Source organism: Panulirus ornatus, chromosome 47 (genome assembly GCF_036320965.1).
Source record: "Panulirus ornatus isolate Po-2019 chromosome 47, ASM3632096v1, whole genome shotgun sequence".
Classification (NCBI taxonomy): Eukaryota; Metazoa; Arthropoda; class Malacostraca; order Decapoda; family Palinuridae; genus Panulirus; species Panulirus ornatus.
This window is the reverse complement of record NC_092270.1, coordinates 5,373,123-5,387,784: the sequence shown is the minus strand read 5'-3', so window position 1 is coordinate 5,387,784 and position 14,662 is coordinate 5,373,123.

Sequence of the window (14,662 nt, the reverse complement as noted above, 5' to 3'; positions counted from 1 at the left end):
CCAAATCGGAACTCTGTAGGACTTACGAGTGTATGTGAACTAAGAATATAGAAGTTATATATATATATATATATATATATATATATATATATATATATATATATATATATATATATATATATATATATATATTTCTTCGGTATAATGCAGCTCACCGTAGCCCTGAATCATTGTTTGTGAGCAATACTGCTTCACCTTACGTTCCGAACCATTGCATCTGAATAATGAAGCTTCACATCGCATTGCAAACCATTGCTTCTGAATAATGCATGTTCACATTACACTCCGAACCGTTGCATCTGAATAATGAAGTATCACAGTAAGTTTGGAAATATTGTTTCAAAATGATAGTTTCTCAGAAAACATTGAAAAGTTTGAAAGGAAAGGCATCAGTTTCCTCCTTTTTCCCCACTGAAGACGTCGTCATAAAGTTTGGTTTATATTCAGAACGAAGCTTCGGTGAACCATTTGTCTTTTTTATCTCACATCCGCCATTCATATCTTCTCTAAGTTATCTTCCCTTCTCCTTGAAGCGGGTCTCTGGTTTTTTGTTGTAATATCTTGGCAATGTTTCACGTATATATAAGGTTTATATTTCCGAATTATTTTCACTTTTATAGAAACGGATAGATCGACGGAGGCTTTCCATTTGCTCCACCAGAGTGTCCTGTAATGTCTTTATATCACGCGTATTTATGACCTTCCTCATGGCGGATCATCTGTCAAGCGAATTTCCTTACTGCTTTGTCGGGACAGCGAGGGCAAAAATCATAATCCTTATCCATCCTGATTCGAAGGTTAGCCATCGAGTATAGGAAAAAATAAGGAGCCATCATAGATAACCTGGTTTCTTGTAATACAGATAATGTACACTACGATAGACAAATGAGACTAGCTGATATTTGAAGTGTTAAAATCACTGGAATGAAGATATAGATGGTTAAAACCTTTATGTATTAGTCCTTTAGTAGGATTCGATCCGGTGTAGACAGATCAAGGTCATGTGTGATTTACAAGTTGAGAGTCTGCAGTGTGACAGATGTTTGGGGGAAAAAAAGTTAGACTATTTTGTTGGATATCATTATAACAAGAATGACCCAAAGGCTGAGAAAACCTGTGATTATACACGCGATATCATCCTTAGTGCTCATCCGTAACACGTAGAGCATTTATGCCTCTGTTCACCCTTAGAATATTTCATGGGGACTGTATCAGCAATTACTGAAATTCAGATGACGTGCCTCCTGACGACTAATTCCATTCTGATTACATTTCATAAGTAAAATAAAGGCAAGATAAGAAAAGAAATCTTCTAGATCATGAGGGTAGTGAACCTCACTAGAAATGAGGTCATTCCTTGATAACTTAACTCACGACATTTTAGCATTTAACCAGAGAAGAATTATCTACACCCCATCATACCAGTGTTATTGACTTCCCCATACACGTCTTGGACGGTTGTGGCATTGTTACACAGAGCTTGAGCTTTCCTACTTAGGGTTGGAATATTCCTACTTAGAGTTGGAATATTGGTACGTAGGGCTGGGGCATTCCTACATGGGCAAAAATAATTTCTGAGTGGGTCAGGAACTTTTACCATGATTCTAATAATTTTACTTCAAAATTCCTAGTTATTACTTTCTAATAGTTTCAGTCTACTGTGATATACAGTCATAACTAAATAAGGGTTAACAAACTGGACTTTTTTTTTTAATAGTGTCATTCTCTTTTTACTTTCAGGTTACAGTTTCTTTAACATGGCTTCCTATACCAACAAGAGACTTCTGAATTTCAATTCGTGCCAGGAAGGTATGAAGGAAGTGAAAACAGTGTGCCAGAGGAACCCTCGTGATGGTGAACTGAGTCCCTCAGAATAAGGTAGGAACACAAAAGCAACTTCAAGCACCTCTGATTGATACTCACTTTCTCTCATTAGAGCTAGTTTTACTCTCACTGATTACTGGGGTTCGTGGATGTAATGTTGATTGTCAGTAGCTTGGGTTCTTCGATATCAGGAAGGATTTTGGGGCGGTCTATGTTTGAGGGAATGTAGAAGTTAACGTATGTAAGTGACGATGCATTTTGGAGTGTTTAGATTCCACCAGGAAAGGCTATGTATTGAGGAGGCGACAAAGTAACGAGGGGTAGAAAGGATTCTCCGGTGAAGTCGACAAAAGTGAAAAAGGAAACAGAATAACATCGAATATATGGTGGTAGATGGGGACATGGCGATGTCGATGTCGAAGTTTTATGAAATATATGAAGATATTTTGAATCATGACTGTTGTAGAATTCATGTTAAGAATTCATCCTGGGAGAGTAATTTCTGTATACCTGCTTTTGTTCTCGTTGTCAGAGAGGGTTGTAGAGATTATGAAGTGTTCTGATAGTACAGGTGCACAATGAACAGGTTTGAGAGAGAGAGAGAGAGAGAGAGAGAGAGAGAGAGAGAGAGAGAGAGAGAGAGAGAGAGAGAGAGAGAGAGAGAATATCCCCTTTTCTTGCACGATACGTATATAGATACGTATATATTTCAGTCAATGACCAATTTCATATCATCACCTTTGCTCTAGGGAGAGAACAGCAGACATTCTCTGAAACTGCACCATTGAATATATACATATTTTTTGTCCTGTGTGATATTAACGTCGGCTGTTCACAGTTCCCCGTTTGGTTGAATGTCAACGCGTATATAGATTTAATCTCTCGTACATGAGTGATGGGTATTGCTCTCCTCTCTCTCTCTCTCCCCCAGCAAATTATGTCAAATAGACAAAATCTAATTCCCTCTCGTTTTGTGATATGTTTTTCAGCGGTTCCAGGAATTAGTAAAACCAGGTGAGTAGTTTAGGCTGGGGATGTTTCAATTTCAGTTTCCGTATCAGCGTCGTTTCGTTTGTTGAGAGGGGGTAATCTTATCTAGATATCGTAGGTGTATACTTATTATATGGAGTTATGGCTTTGAACCCCCTGGAGTACAAGGGTATGTATGACCCATGAGCACGACGGTACGACTCTTGAGCAAGCGTACTGTAGTACAACTGGTGATATATTCCTGCATTCCATTTGTAGACCAGCACACGTACACACAGTCCCCTTTTATAGACACATGTATGGAGAAACAGTGGCTTATGTAGACACAGACATACAGTTCCTCATGTAGACGCAGTGAGGGGTTCACATACACACAGACACGGACATGCAGTCCTTCAAATAGGCGCAGCCAAGCACATACTGTGATTTTCATGCAGATATATTCTTCATGCAGTCCTTTACATAGAAAAGTTTCTAGAGTTCCACAGATACTGAAAAAAACGTCTTTACAGTCCTTTAGATCCTTAGAAACGTTGTATATACTCCTTCAGCTGCTGACATACGTATTTACAGTCCTTCAGATACTTCAAAACGTTTGTACTGTCCACGAGGTTGGAAGATACCTTCATACATTAAACGTATTGATATTTCGCGATGATTTCCTTGTAGATTCACAGACTGCTGTTCATTCAGTACATTGCGTACAAAAAAAAAGAAGAACAAAGCAGGCTTGTCTCTCCTGGTAATAGAAAACAGGGAAGAAAAAAGTTCCTTGATATTCATCTAAGATATAAGCATAGTCCTTAATTCTTCTGAGTTATTAGCACAAGTATAGTGCAATTATCTCACTCATTAAATGGATAGGTATCTATTACCTGAATTATTTACTTCTAAGTGTTTGAGATTACAGGGGAAAGCGAGAGAGCAAACCACATAGTCATTTCAGTCAAAGATTTTGTTTTGATATTCATGAAAGGACCCGGGAGCCGGAGATTTTGTGCGCCAGGAAGCGTAGATCCGAAATTTAGAGTGCAATTTCACCAGCGTTTAAAAGTATTAACGTCCAGACGTAATTTAAAATCCAGCTGGCTTTCAGTCGGACGATATTTTGTGAAATAGAAGAAGATAAAGAAAAAATACATGACAGGTCAAATTATGTTTCTCTTATATTGGGCCAGAGCGAATGTGGTGGGAGGTACTGTCGGGACTGTGGAGTTAGGTGGTGATGGTAACTGGGTTTCTGTGTACTGGATAGGATGGGTAGTTGGAGATAAAATGTTGGAGGGCGGTCTCACTGCGCACAGGGTAGCTGGAACTCATATTTGTCTACCAGAGAGAGAGAGAGAGAGAGAGAGAGAGAGAGAGAGAGAGAGAGAGAGAGAGAGAGAGAGAGAGAGAGAGAGCAGTGAAAGAAGCACATCGTCACAGCAGGTATGGAAACTCTCAAAACAAAGGAGTTATTGTCATAAATAATTATGCTCATAACTATAGCAAAAAGGGGCGAAGGGTTCCTTTATGTGAGTTACCCCCATCGTAGAGAGGGCGATGAGTGTCGAGTAATGAGTGACCGTTTGTAATGCTAATGCGTGAGTGGTGGCGAGTTACAAGAGGGAGGATGTGTGTGTGTGTGTGTGTGTGTGTGTGTGTGTGTGTGTGTGTGTGTGTGTGTCTGGAGGGGGGGGATTAGTTTCGTTCGGATTGTAACGGATGGAGTGACGGGTAGGATGACAGGTTACGAGGAGGTAGTTACGTCTGGATTGCGATGGATAAGGAATGACGGAGGTATGGGAGTTACAAGAAGTGAGTTTAACATCTAACATTCATAGAAGGAGTTCACTTTAAGAGAGTTACGTGAATGTCATCTCGTCAGCGTCGGTTTGGAGGAGTTACACGCCATGAGAGTGACAGAAGGGGAGTACCGTAAAGAATGAGAATGAGGATAGAACCTTCAACATCTTTTTCCCCAAGTTTAGTGCTAGACATAACAACAACATTAGAATAACACTAATCTATTTTTACATACGTGGACCATTAAACATTCGATACTAAATTACGTAGATTTTGTTGTATAATGTATTGCTACAAGAGGAGTCATTATACATGCAAGACTCTATATCCTTATAAAGGAACTGGCGCTTATTATAGTCCCACCTTACTTAATTATCTGCCACGAATCAGCATTACAAAGAAGGGACGCGAAAAGATAGGAAATGTGGGATTCCGCCCCTTGTAATTTGCGTGGTATTACGTCTTCCAGTATGTCCGATGTTGTGGACTGGATTTTGATGTTTTTCTTTGTACAGTCGGTAGACAGCATCATCAGGCGAGGTTATGTATTCATTTTTCCATATAAATTCTATTGTTTGGACTAATATATTTGATAATTGATTACTCCTTAGTATAAGTATTTCATCCTGTTTTTATCCAGGAAAGGAATGATACAGATAAAGAATGTTATATTAAATTGATTCGTGATACGAGAGAATACTTGAAACTTTGAAAAAAATAGTCTAAAAGTTATCTGAGCTTCTTAGAAGGGTCCCTTCCTGTTCTTTAGAACGAAATCTAAAGTCTATATTTCTGATAAGATATATATCTTATCTAATATACTTTCTACCATCCCAAATATGTGTGAGAAAGAGTGTGAATCTCGCTCAATTGTGGAGGTCTGCGCCATACGCTGGGGAAACTTAAATCGAGACCCACACCGCTTCGAGACATAAGATAAACCACCTCAATCTGTCTCACTCTCACTCTAGCCCGGCACGAACCTAAGACAAACAAACCTCTCCCAAGAGAAGGCTGTGTGTGTGTGTGTGTGTGTGTGAGTGTGTGTGTGTGTGTGTGTGTGTGTGTGTGTGTGTGTGTGTGTGTGTGTATCTGGAGGATTATTTGACTCATGCATTAAGGAGACGAAGCTGCATAACAAATCTTTCCTTTCCCTCCCTCTCCCTGCTGATTCGAAACGGAGTTCGAACCAGCTGAACTATTTCGTATGCAATATGTTCTATGCATAAATCGGGGCAAGGGGAACTGCATGAATGATGTATACACTGTTATGAAATAAAAATTCCATAGTTTGCTTTAATGAAACAGACCTTCATGAGTTGTTGTTAATGACATTACCTTCATTAAAACATTGCCTTCGTTAAAACCTGATGGTCTATTGCTCGTCACACATATTCGTTTTTTCCCCCACATGCATGGAAGTGTATGTGGTCTTAGAACGATCCTCAACACCTGAAGGGAGTGTTGTTTTTCCGGCTGGTGGATCGACGTGGCGTTGACACTGACGGCCTTGATGACCGCGGTAGTTGGCGGGCTTAAACCTCAAACAACCAGCCAAACGACCTACTCATTGTTATACATAGTAAAGATGATGATAACCAGTCTATGGCGAGTTGTGAGGCAATGCTATATATTCCTAATAGCATTAGAATATTGGTTTGGTTGTAAAGGATGTTTGTGGATGTATCAAAGTTCATAGAATCTATGATAAAGTATCTTAATGAGAATTCGGATATCTCTTCAGAATTTTCAGATAATCGAATAAGTCGTTAACCGAACTTCGGAAACGTGTTTGAAATAAGTGTTATCTTCTCATAAGCCACAGAGAAACATAGTTTGAGGCTCACAATGAATAAATGAAAATTGGTATTTAGAAACCAAAGTTCCTTTCCAAAACTATTTTGAGTAATATATGTCTTTCATACAGAATGTTATGAAATCTTAAGGTATGCATGGCATTGCGTGGTTTCCACTAAGCTTTGAGACCCTCAGGAACAGAGAAACCAACATCCGAAACTTCCGGTAACTAGTTTCGAGAACTGGTTTCTAAGGTACACCAACTCAGTGAGTTATAGATCTCTATGGTATACTATGTATATCATATATACATATCCATTTCCCTAATTCAGTCTCGTATTTCAATAACATGGTTTTGAAAAGAGAGAAACCAGTTTTCGAAAACATCCATTACAGTGGTAATCTACGCCCATTCTTGAACAAAAGTGAAATAGACGTATATGTATATGTATGGACCACCATTCTACCCCCATACATCGTTTTCCTTTTTTTTCTGTCTCATGATCTGTTTTCTTTCCTGGGACAGGTTATTTGAAGGAAGGATGACAGTTCTTTCATTTCTATCCATCAGGCTCGACGTTGGTGTGGGCATCAGTGTCTTTGATTGGTGTCTTTCTGGAGGAAAAACTTTATTTAGGTTGTCACAAATACTCTCTCTCGCACACACCCACACACACACACACACACACACATACACACACACACACACACACACACACACACACACACACACACACACACATATGCATACACACACACACACACACACACACACACACATATGCATACACACACACACACACACACACACACACACACACACATATATATATATATATATATATATATATATATATATATATATATATATATATATATATATATGTAAATATGACGAATCGTTTTGGCCACAATACTTAACCAACACAATTTCCCTATCCATTCGTTTGTATAGAATCACAAATTATCAATTTCGGGAAAAAATTGGGCAATGTTAGAAAACAAGGCAATGGTATCGTGGTTGCTGCTTTTTTCGCTTTGGAATGTAATCGCGTTTCTGGCCTCTGGTCAGCCTGGCGTTTAATTTTCCACGCCAGCCAGCTCATTTCTCCATAGGACTCTCTCTCTCTCTCTCTCTCTCTCTCTCTCTCTCTCTCTCTCTCTCTCTCTCTCTCTCTCTCTCTCTCTCTCTCTCTCTCTCTCTCTCTGTGTGTGTGTGTGTGTGTGTGTGTGTGTGTGTGTGTGTGCTCTAGCAAGCACTGAACCAAATGAAATAGAGATCACAATATCCTACACATTTATTCCCTCATCCCCTTCCTTTCCTTCCCACCTACAGAGAGAGAGAGAGAGAGAGAGAGAGAGAGAGAGAGAGAGAGAGAGAGAGAGAGAGAGAGTGTGTGGGGGGGAGCAGGATCCGTCCTTGGCCCAGACAACACAGGAAGAACTCTAAATAAAACATCGTAGCTCCGGGAACTGTTAAGTTGGGTATATTTATTCTTTCCCTGAGAGGAGTCTTGCTCTCTCTCTCTGCTAGTTACCTTTTGCTCCTCTTCTTTTTTCATTTTTTTTACTCGTCTTTAGGGATTTATTCCTCACTGTTCTGTCGAGTCGAAATGTATAACGTTGTTCACCGATGTCGCAGATAAATTATCAGGATATCTTGGAAGTCTTCTAAGAGCTGATGTTCACCATTTGGTTTGGTATTTCCTCATGTCTTTTCCAACTCATTTCTTCTCATGTCCTCGACTGAATCCACCATTATTTAAGAAGATGATCGACGTCAACTTTGTCATGTTGATTCAGGAACTTGAATACGGCATCAGCTTGTCTGATATGGGTAGTGGAGGGTCTCATACACCAACCAGATGTGCGGTACTTCGTGTAATGCCTCGTCTGTAGCTCAGTGTCCTTTAATCACCACGTGAATATATATGTATAAAGGGAGAAGCCTGGTATGTAATATCATACAACGACCTTTCTCCTACGTCTGTCCCCTTTTATCTTATCGCTTATCGTCTATTATTTTCGTGACTATATTCTTACGCGACCCACATGTACTTTTGCCTTATCTGTCTCATTATATATCCCGTAACTTTCCCTATTCCATCCACTTAGACGTCATATAGAATTTAATCTTTTTCAAGGGTTCCTCTTGTGCATTTGTCCTGTCCACTCTCCTTCTTCAGGAGTCATATCCACATCTTGGTTCATCTCCTCCTGTGTGACCTCTCCCCTCGTGACAAGTCTACCACACCCACCTCCTGTGGGGTTTTCTCCTGCCATGAGATCTACCCTCCTTCATTCCTTCTGCTGCTCTTCTCTTTCTTTGAAATCTAGCCTTCGTCAGGGGTTCCATCCATCTCCTCTTGGCCCCTCTACTTCCCTGAGATCCTTCCCTTCGTCAGAAACTCCACCACACCCACTTCCTTCCGTGGCTCCTCTTCTGCCCTGCGACACATTCTGTGCACCCCTTGCTGTAGGAGGAAAAGAGAGAGAGAGAGAGAGAGAGAGAGAGAGAGAGAGAGAGAGAGAGAGAGAGAGAGAGAGAGAGAGAGAGAGATCATCACAGTCACTTGATGCCGTAAGACTTCCTTTCATCTTTGTTAGCTTGGCCTTATTTTTTTCCCCCTCCTCTTCGTCGTAATTGCAGTACTTCACTATTTCATAAAGTTAATGAGTAACCTCTGGTGTAGAGTGCTCCTAGTGCTCATTCTTCATGCTGGAAGGTGTTAATTAAGCCGCATGCTCATGTAGAGCTTCGGGGTAACCATCCTAGGAGAGTCCTCGTCTTTGTACGAACACTAATTCCTTTTTTCCTCCAGTAGTTCATACATTCCTGTCATTAGTCTATTACGAATCCTAAGTAATAGATCCATCTACCCAGTAAAGATAACGTCATTATCTTCTCTGCTGTGTCAGATGATATAGACACCATGAGATAGACATTTCGACCAGATTAAGATAAAGTTAGTCACCGGATATAGCAACTCAGTTTTGCACAGAAGTGAACCAGTGTTAGGTCTGGGGCCTCCAACCTATAGTATTTACAAACTAAATGACGTAATCTCACACTTTTGCTTGTAGAGGATTATTTCGAAGCAAAACACACATCTGCTTGGAAAAAAAGACAACAACAGCAAGAGGATATTATTTTGTAATTTTACATTCTTCATTGCATTAGTAAACATAATTTTATGGTTCATGTTTTTTTAGAAAAGAGTTTTGCTCTAGTTTGTATAAAAAATATATTCAAACCTATTTTCAGGTTTATGATTTTGAATAGAAATTAGATTATTATGAAATAACAAAGGAAGCTCAAAAATAAAACGTTATTCAGAAATCGCAGCTGAATTCTGAAATGATTTAGGTCAACAGATTTAAGGTTTCAGTACATATCTATTCATCTGCAAATAATATTCATCTAATTTACATATTTTATTAATAAACTACCAATCACTAGCAGCGGGGGGTATTGTACATTGTATCTAGGGAAACGAATATCGTATATTGTATCTAGGGAAACGAATATCGTATATTGTATCTGGGGAAACGAATATTGTATCTGGGGAAACGAATATTGTATCTAGGGAGAAAAATATCGTAAGGATATTTCAACTAGTCATAGAGTATCGTGCCCTTTCAAGGGTCGTTTAAATAACAATATTCGATATCAGGAATATCGTTATGAATATCTACGGCACCCTTTTAAGAAAGATCTACACTATCGGATACATAAGTCCAAGTTTCTTTAAGATGTGAAGTTAACTTTAATGTATTTCTAGATCTTTTAACTCAAGTATCTTAGATTTATTGAAAGAATGGATTAACTTTAATTCATCTTTCTACATCTGAGTTTTGTATTAGGAAAGTAACAAACACTAGATACAGGAAGTTCAGTCACTGAATTTTACTGTTTTCGACTAAAATGAATCTTTATTCGCCACTTTGATTCTACAAACGTATTCTTTTATGAGGGAAGTAATTAGTTAGGATATACCATAAACTATTATTAAAGTCTATAATTTCAGCTACTGTTAACAATAATATGAATGCAGAATATCTAAATAATTCTACAGATAGAGATGAATGTGCTGTATCGTAAACAGCGCTACAGTGGGCATATTTCAGTTACTTATAAAAATGACGTAAGAATCACTGATACAAAGCAGTAGGCTAGGATGAGGCGTCTCAAAATGATACGTGTCAGAGCGATATCCATCTGGTGCTCAGTAAATTACACTGAATTCTTGCCCTGAATGTTTCCCTCCATCTGTTGTACATGATATTACTCTAGTGTTATGCATTCATACTTCAGTGAAAACCTCCGAGAGACCCATTCTCATCCCTGCAGAAGAAATGTCAAAGTAAATCCCATGATATCCTTTCATGGTCTGCATTCACTTAAAAAGAGAGACTGAAAACAGACTTCACCCAAATAAAAAAGTAGCCCTTAAAAAACAACTTTTCTCGTTTCTAAAAGATAGAAATGTCAAATTTCAAATCTATGCCTTTTCTAAGTATTCTTAGGAGAGTAACTTTGAGAATTAGCAGGACTGTTATGGGTAATCAGTTACAGACTCACAGCGCAATTACAACTTTTTACTCCCAATATTTTGTACAACTTCAACAATCACAACTTTTTTTTTTATTCGCTGGGAGAGAAATTTTGTGTTAAGCTGAAAATCCATCGTTTTGGAAATTCTACCAAAAAGAAGAGAGATAAATTTACCAGAATCATATTTACAAAAGTGTACAAATAGGTGTAAATCTTAAGTGTAAAAGAGGGGGATGACTTTCCCATGTACAGTTCCTAGATAAGCTTGTAAATTTGATACATGATCTAAGGGTTAATGACATTTCTTTGAAGGCCAAGTATCAATACTGAAGTGAATGTGGTGTGTTGGGAAGGCCTTGGGAGACGCTTCAGAAACACGACAAAGTATTTAATCGGTGCATTTAATGGCGTGTGTTGTGTTCCATGATAATTCATCTTACAACATAAAGGAACTTGTATAAAACGATGCCAATAAGCAAGTCCTCCTTTGGAGAAATACTCCTCACAACCACTACTACTACTACTACTACTACTACTACTACTACTACTACCACAACTACTACCACTAACCACAACAATTGATGCCCCTACCACCATCACTACTTCACCCGCCATCCATCATCAATATCACCACCTGGGCCACCATCACCACCACCACACAACCAAGCAGTGTAGTGGCAGTTCATTATCATCCAAAGTCTTCTAATTGGCCATTTTTACAATCCTGCTGATTGGTCCCGATTGGTCCTGATTGGTCCTGATTAGTCATGCTATCTAAATACGTAAGAATCAATGCAAATCCCTGGCAGCGCCCCCTCCCCTTCCTGTCGTCTGGTATCGACTGAGGTTCTGGATGCAAATAATTCTTACTCCTTATTACTTTCGTATTTCAGCCGTGTATGGCAACTAACATTAGTCATTATCGCTTTCTTGAAAAGAAAAGAAAAAAAAGGAATCACTCCCTATGAAGAAATCTGCTTTTTACTTTCATTCACGACGAAGGTATGTTTCAAGGGAAGTGCCTAAAATGAGAGAGAGAGAGAGAGAGAGAGAGAGAGAGAGAGAGAGAGAGAGAGAGAGAGAGAGAGAGAGAGAGAGAGAGAGAGAGAGAGACCCCCTCCGTAGGTATGGGGATGAGAGCAGCTATCTCGGTGGAAAATGAGGATTCTTATCCCTCTTGAATTCCGAGAAATCTGAACCATTTCACGTGTGGATGAGAAAATTCTCTTTCCCTACAGGTCATAATCGAGCTGTTTACGTATTTCCACCGCGCTGGGGCCAACTATAGACTGGTCTAATCAATAGAATTATATATGTATGAATGACTTAGTTCATTAGGTTATTTCATTCACATTCCGTCCATTCAGTTTAACGAACCCCCTTTTTTTTTTTTTGAAAATGTCCTCCACAAATATTCTTGTATGTTGAAGATGAAGATTCCTTAATATTTCTCTCTCCCTCCCTCTTTCTCTCTTATCCTTCTTTCTTTCTCTCTCTCTCTTTCTCTTTCAGATAGGCAGTATGTGGTTGGCAGCCACCGACAAAGGAAGTATATTACCGTTACCTCCCACCTTGGTATTGGGTGTGTTAGTGATGGCTGGGCAGTGAACCAGTACTTCAGTGGCTGTCAAGTGTCACTCCCTTGACGTAGGTAGCATTAGTTTCTTTCTGCCTTACCCCACAAGTGGGCTGCTGGCTTTCAGCCCACAAAGAATCCATTCATCTCACATAGAACACTCGACCTCACGAAACTCACACGATTCCTTCGTAAACCTAGATGTTCCTGCTGTGAGCGCTACGCGCTCGCCCCGCCGTTTAGTAAGATCTCATCGTACGTGCTTCCTCTAGCTTACTTTCCTGCCTGAGGCGGACCTTCTCAATGGTGGCTCCAGCAGCATCTAGAAAGCCAGCCCTGTTCATCGGGTGGGACAGTGGGTCGAGAAATGGTGTGATACAGCGTGTTTGTGTTTGAGAGTTGAGCGGAGGACAGCTGAGGGATAGGTGCTCAATGTCTCCAGTCTGGGCATGATCGGTCTGGGGTGATATGTTAAATCGATGTTTACAAAGCTAAATGTAGCTAGGGTGTCCATTACGTATACGAGCCTGCTTTATGTAAATGTCGGTTGCATTTAATGTGGGTCTGATAGATTAAAGGCTGCACTCCACAGAAAGAAAAAAAATGCAGGATAAGGTGGGCTCCTTTAAGATAGTAAGGCCCTCACATTGCTGTTCTCTTTTCCCTCCACTGACGGGCAGAGTCGGGTAACGCTATACGACGTTACCCAGAGAAAGACATCTCATGACGTCTTATTACCATCTACAGTCGCAGACGCCAACACCTCCAGCCTGACGCATCCTCACTCAATATCCCTCTTGGCTCTTCCTGTAGCGGCAGGAGGCATGACAATGCCTCCTGCTGGGGGGCTTTGCACACGAGCCTCGGCGTTGTGGAGGATCCTACTGAAGGAGGACAAAGTCCTTTCCCTCTGAGCTGCTTATTACATACACACAATATGTTGACGGCGAGATAGTCCAGGATAGTCTGGGATAGTCCTGCCGCTCGCGATATTAGATATCTTTTTCTTGTTTGGGGTGGGGGTGGGAAGGGGGGCAGGGGTGAGGGGGAGGGGGGGATGGATCTACATACCTTCTTTCAGGGTTGGGAGATTATCTTAGAAGGAGAAGATCCTTCAGAGTAGCTCTTGATGGATACTCAGTGCGAAGACCTTATTGTATGCCATACTCGACGCAAGAGGTATAAGTTGCTGTAAAGCATTGAGTGTAGGTTGTATTATTCCTTCAGTGTGTGTGTGTGTGTGTGTGTGTGTGTGTGTGTGTGTGTGTAATGGTACACGTACATAGGTTGTGCACCGGATTTCCTTGGCTTCCTAGAGGCCCCCTGCTGTCGACTCAACAAGGCCAGACACATCAAGTTGCGAGGTGGTATGGGGCCGAGTTTCTGCTGCTGGGTACTTGTGGAGCTCTGGCCTCGTGAACGGTCGGATGGCTGGTGTTGAACTCTGTATTGATAGGATGGTCTGTGGATGGTCGGATGGCGTGTGGATAGTACGGTGTCTAGGGCGACCAGGGAACTATGATATCGCAAATTTCTGATTATATGTTGTTGGAAAAGAATCTGAACACAGCGAGTAGAATAGAATCTAGTTGGTTCAGACAATCCAGATGATAGTATTTTCTTTCCCACTTCCAGGAAGGACTGGAAATAAGTGGATTTACATTAGCAGTTGTAATCAAAACGTACCTCCAGTGTTACTGATGGAGTAACATCAGGTCAAACCACCTTTGTGCTGTCGTGCACCTAGGAGAATTCGTGGGGTCAAATTATGTACCCTCAGAACTGCCATTCCATTATTTTTTTGTCCCTTTTCTTTGCGACCTGTGAAATATAACGAAAGTAGTAAGAATGCAAGGGAAATAAAAAAAGATACGATTCCATGATGAAATGTCAACAAGACTATCTTAAATTCTTAACGAAAAACTGGGACAGTTTTAATCCCCTTGAGAACGATGGCAAAACCCTCGAGTACGACGTTACGACTTTTGAGCACGACTGTGCAACCTTTAGATGCGATGGCACTAAAGTTTGTGACCTGATCCTTGAAGGGTATGGTCAAATGTCAGGCTTCAAGAGCCAGGTCAAGTACCAGGTCTTCATGCCCAAGGGCTTGCTTAAAAGATGTTGACTTT